Consider the following 6,078-nt stretch of genomic DNA (forward strand, 5'->3'; position numbering starts at 1 on the left):
AATCTTCTTTTTTGTTATCTAAATATTTTACAAATTTTTTAATTTCACTTACGCAATACGATATGTCAAAGGTTTTTTTTTGTAAAATTTCAAATAAAAAATCTGCCGAATTAAATATTGCAGAAAATAAATGCAAATTGAAATTGAATTCAAACTCTTTTAAATAACGATGAAGGACTTCAGCATTTATGACAGCATCAGTATCCCATTCGTCTTCATCATTAATTATTTGATTAAATATTTCCATTAATTCTGTTTGATATTCTAATATCATATTTAAAATTTTGCTATTGTAGTTCCATCGTGTAGGGGCAGCAGTGGGAAATCGTTTTTTTATTTGACAATCGAGAAGGGAAATTCTTCTTGAAGACTTACAAAAAAAAGTTGAAAATGACAACATACGGCTGAAAAAACGTTTGCATCCGGATATATGTTTAACAGATTGCGACAAAACTAAATTCAATCTGTGAGCGTAACAATGGACAAATAAAGAATTAGGACAAATATCTCGAATTTTTCGTTGCACTCCATTATGCTCCCCGGACATTACAGCCGCTCCATCGTACGTTTGTGCAATTAATTTGTCCAAACAACCAAATTCTTCCAAGGTCTCACGTATGTGCTGAAAAAGAGCATTAGCTGTTCTATTGGGACTAACATCGACAAATCCAACAAATCTCTCCTGAATTTCATTGTTTTCATCTACATATCTAAAAATAGTAGATAGCTGAGCTTTGCGACTGATATCTGTAGATTCGTCCACAATTATGGAAACAAATTTTGATGCACGTATTTCAGTTTTAATCTCATCTAGCAAGACTTTTGATATTGCGGATACCAAGTCATTTTGTATATGGTTCGATAGTCCAGTAAACACCGTAGAGTTATCTAAATGAGTTTTCAATTTTATGTCTGATTCACTCAACAGATACAGCAACTCAATATAATTCCCTCTATTTTCCGATTCCTGGTGTTCAAAATGTCCTCGTAAAGGTTGTTCTTGTTTTGCTAAAAAACAGATCGCGCTTATTAATTTCGACAAAATGTATCTATTTGCAGTAACTTCTTTGTTGTGCATTTCAATATTTGCTTTAAATTGAGCACTTAAAAAATTTTCTATACGAGGTCCCTTTCCAAATTTTTTAAATTGAGCAGCAGAACATATGTGAGCTTGAGAACATTCATGTCTCTTGCGCGATTTACTTAAATTGTTTAGGTCAGAAAATCCAAATTTACTCCAGACATTCACTTCTTGAGAAAATAAAATACATGGCCAACAGAATAATTTCGTTAAGTGAGCACATCCACAAATCCATGAAATTTTTTCGTATGTTTCTGTGTTAAAATACCTTTTAAATGTTTTTGTTTTAGACTGAATATTTAATATTGGTGTGGGTTTGGGGCTCTTAACAATAATCTCCTTTTCATTAAATGGGAGAGAAGCAAATCTTCTTTTCAGCACATTTTCAATTAAACAATTGCAATTATTATTGATCTCGACGACAAGTCCACTCTCATTGTTATTTTCGATATCCATATTAAAGGCAATAATGAAAACTCGTAAGTAGTGGAACAGTAAACTAAAAATAAAGTTAGACGAAACTAATTTAAATGAAAACTTAATTCAAAAGTAAAAAATAACCAACTTACAGTATAAATGATTAACTTCGTCTAAAGAAATGAATCGGCTAGCTTTTTGATAAATAACTTGGGGCGTAGCGTGCGGAAATATCGATCAACAGCGGCTTCCAAGTGAAACTCAATAGATAAGCAAACAGAGAAACCGAATCCACCGTAGAGGTTAAACAAGTGTCAACGCGTCCGCGCGAATAAGACAGCCTCATAGTGCGCATGCGCAAATGGGATCGGTCTTGACTCCGAATCCATGACGCGCGCGCACTTCACTCAGCGTCTACTCGCCAGCGTCACTCGCCTGTGGCCGGCCTATGCGAATGCGGCCTATGCGAATCCTTAATAAAAATTATCAAAAGATCCTATATAATGCATCATGTAACAAAAAACACGTGATATGTGAAATATATATCATATACTACATCATAATCACGTACATCACTAAGAATACATCGAAGCGAAATTCAAATATTTATTAAAAATACTCTTGGCTTTTTAAAGTTATAGGGGATGCGCCGCATCCACCGCATCCATGGACCGCACGCCACTGGTTCTTACATATATGTATAATCTATAATAATTTAAAAACAACAAACATATCAAAAAATATATATATTTATTTTTCCTCAAAATTATTTTTTAAAAAAATATTTTATTCTTAAATTTAAAAAAAAAAGATATCAGTTCTTACATATATGTATAATCTATAATAATTTAAAAACAACGAACATATTAAAAAATATATATATTTATTTTTCCTAAAAATTATTTTTTAAAAAAATATTTTATTCTTAAATTAAAAAAAAAAAGATATCAGTTCTTACATATATGTATAATCTATAATAATTTAAAAACAACAAACATATTAAAAAATATAAATATTTATTTTTCCTAAAAATTATTTTTTAAAAAAATATTTTATTCTTAAATTAAAAAAAAAAAAAAGATATCAGTTCATACATATATGTATAATCTATAATAATTTAAAAACAACAAACATATCAAAAAATATATATATTTATTTTTCCTCAAAATTATTTTTTAAAAAAATATTTTATTCTTAAATTTTTAAAAAAAAATATCAGTTCTCACATATATATCTATAATAATTTAATAACAACAAATATATTTTAAAAAATATATATGTATATTTATTTTTCTTCGAAATTTTTTTTTAAAAATTTTTTTTTTCTTAAATTTTTTTAAAAAAAATATCATTTCTTGTCTTAACCCCTTCGCACACCCCGCCAAAACGCAAACTATCCCCATTATTTTTTTGTTTATTATTTCTCTCGCAAAATAGCGTAACGGTACGTGAAACATTCGCAGCTCTAGTTCATACCACCCACTGTACAACGAGCCGGCGATACGACCTGTGTGAATACATGCTGATAGTCGCTCGTCCGATACTCAACGTCAACGCGTACGCGATCGCGGCCTTCGTCAGAAGGCGTCCGCGCAACAACGCGTTAACCGTAAAGACATATGCGGCGCCGCCCACTCGTTTTTGAATGAGAAAAGCGCGCATACGTTTGAACAGTAATATCGTGCACTCTCTAGTTCCGCGCGAGCAGAGACACAGAATTATAAGAGAAGAGAGCGATTCGTCGCTCTCACACGAACTTCGTCAGCTCGTTTCGAACGAGTCCGACGCGTGCTTTTCTCGAATTGACGGTCGAACTTTCTGTATATACGTTAAAATATCATGTTTGTATATATGTTTTTGTATATATATAAAAAAAAAATTACACATGCGCACACACACTATGTATTCTTAAAATATGTATGTATGTATGTATGTGCATACGTATGATACGTATGCATGCGTGTGTCACTGTATGCATGTGTATAAACTTGTATACATATATATATAATATATATACCGTGATGTTTTAAATAATAATAACATTCAAGGAGATCATGCGACGTCGTCCGCGTCGGGTTACGCCGGCCGGACGGTGCTCATCAGAGTATGTACGTGTATGTACGCATGTGTACGAACGGCTCACGCCGTTGTATATACTGCGCTACTACGCGACACAAGCGCGCAGCTCCCTGGTTGATCCTGCCAGTAATCATATGCTTGTCTCAAAGACTAAGCCATGCAAGTCTCAGTATAAGCCGAATTAAGGTGAAACCGCGAATGGCTCAATATATCAGTTTTGGTTCCTTAGATCGTACACAGTTACTTGGATAACTGTGGCAATTCTAGAGCTAATACATGCAAACGAAGTTCCGACCGGTGACGGAAGGAATGCTTTTATTAGATCAAAAACCAATCGGCGGATCGCGGGCTTGCTCGCGTCCGCCGCACTCAGAGATGACTCTAGATAACTTTGAGCCGATCGCACGGTCTAGCACCGGCGACGCATCTTTCAAATGTCTGCCTTATCAACTGTCGATGGTAGTTTATGCGACTACCATGGTTGTCACGGGTAACGGGGAATCAGGGTTCGATTCCGGAGAGGGAGCCTGAGAAACGGCTACCACATCCACGGAAGGCAGCAGGCGCGCAAATTACCCACTCCCGGCACGGGGAGGTAGTGACGAAAAATAACGATACGGGACTCTTATGAGGCCTCGTGATCGGAATGATTACACTTTAAATCCTTTAACGAGGATCCATTGGAGGGCAAGTCTGGTGCCAGCAGCCGCGGTAATTCCAGCTCCAATAGCATATACTAAAGTTGTTGCGGTTAAAAAGCTCGTAGTTGAAATTGTGTCCTGCGGCGTCGGTCTACCGATTGCGGTACGACAGGCGCGTCAGCGGGGCTTCTCGCCGGTGCGTGTCTTCCGCCGGCACGTCGTCGTCGGTCCTCACGGGCAGGCGGCGCGTCGAGGCGGGCCCTCGCGGCTGTTTACTTTGAACAAATTAGAGTGCTCAAAGCGGGCTTACATTTGCCTGAATATTGTGCGCATGGAATAATAGAATAGGACCTCGGTTCTGTTTTGTTGGCTTTCTGATACCAGAGGTAATGATTAATAGGGACAACTGGGGGCATTCGTATTGCGACGTTAGAGGTGAAATTCTTGGATCGTCGCAAGACGGACTAAAGCGAAAGCATTTGCCAAAGGTGTTTTCATTAATCAAGAACGAAAGTTAGAGGTTCGAAGGCGATTAGATACCGCTGTAGTTCTAACCATAAATGATGCCAGCCAGCGATCCGCCGAAGTTTTTTACGTTGATTCGGTGGGCAGCTCCCGGGAAACCAAAGCTTTCGGGCTCCGGGGGGAGTATGGTTGCAAAGCTGAAACTTAAAGGAATTGACGGAAGGGCACCACCAGGAGTGGAGCCTGCGGCTTAATTCGACTCAACACGGGAAAACTCACCAGGCCCGGACACTGGAAGGATTGACGGATTAACAGCTCTTTCTCGATTCGGTGGGTGGTGGTGCATGGCCGCTCTTAGTTGGTGGAGCGATTTGTCAGGTTAATTCCGGTAACGAACGTAACTCTAGCCTATTAAATAGACGTACCCCCGATATCACGAGGTGCCGCGGCAGCGTCGTCGTTCTGCGGCGGCGCGCGCGGTCTTCAACTATCGGCGTACAATGATAATCTTCTTAGAGGGACCGGCGGTATATATAGCCGCACGAGATTGAGCAATAGCAGGTCTGTGATGCCCTTAGATGTCCTGGGCCGCACGCGCGCTACACTGAAGGGATCAGCGTGTCCTCCTTGGCCTAACGGCCCGGGTAACCCGTTGAAACCCCTTCGTGATAGGGATTGGGGTTTGCAATTCTCCCCCATGAACGAGGAATTCCTAGTAAAAGCGGGTCACCAGCTCGCGTTGATTGCGTCCCTGCCCTTTGTACACACCGCCCGTCGCTACTACCGATGGATGATTTGGTGAGGTCTTCGGACTGGTGCGCGGAAGCCACTTTGTGGGCATCCGACGCGTCGGAAAGTTTGACCGAATTTGATCATTTAGAGGAAGTAAAAGTCGTAACAAGGTTTCCGTAGGTGAACCTGCGGAAGGATCATTTCCTGTGTACCATTAAATATGTACGTTTCGTGTAGAGTGTTTAAATTCTATTCACTATACGCACACAAACGAACGTTTTTAACACGCACAAACACTTGTTGTGGGAGTGCGCGTCAAGAGACGCGCGCACAATTTTTTTTTTCAAACAGAAAAAACAAACTTACGTTACTTATTTTTGAAACTAATTTTTTTAAATGATTACCCTGATCGGCGGATCACTAGGCTCGTGGGTCGATGAAGAACGCAGCTAAATGCGCGTCAGAGTGTGAACTGCAGGACACATGAGCATCGACATTTCGAACGCACATTGCGGTCCGAGCAAGACTTTTTTTGTCGACGGACCACTCCTGTTTGAGGGTCGCGCACGCATAACGCACCAGACTGTCGGCCGCCGCCGAAACTCGGCGGCCGACGAGCGATGTCGGCGTCTCGACACCGACGCGCGCGCGCACACTCGTGTG

At 39.7% G+C, this 6,078-nt stretch overlaps 2 non-coding genes across 2 annotated transcripts; both read left to right on the plus strand.

Moving 5' to 3' along the window:
* The first annotated feature begins 3,684 nt into the window (after positions 1–3,684).
* Positions 3,685–5,618, plus strand: LOC143922133 (small subunit ribosomal RNA). Its single transcript, XR_013261558.1, has one exon. It is a non-coding gene; the product is annotated as a small subunit ribosomal RNA (ribosomal RNA).
* Positions 5,619–5,816: 198 nt separating this feature from the next.
* Positions 5,817–5,978, plus strand: LOC143922132 (5.8S ribosomal RNA). The gene has a single exon (XR_013261557.1). It is a non-coding gene; the product is annotated as a 5.8S ribosomal RNA (ribosomal RNA).
* Positions 5,979–6,078: the final 100 nt, after the last annotated feature.

Source organism: Arctopsyche grandis, unplaced genomic scaffold (genome assembly GCF_051622035.1).
Source record: "Arctopsyche grandis isolate Sample6627 unplaced genomic scaffold, ASM5162203v2 HiC_scaffold_485, whole genome shotgun sequence".
Lineage (NCBI taxonomy): Eukaryota > Metazoa > Arthropoda > Insecta > Trichoptera > Hydropsychidae > Arctopsyche > Arctopsyche grandis.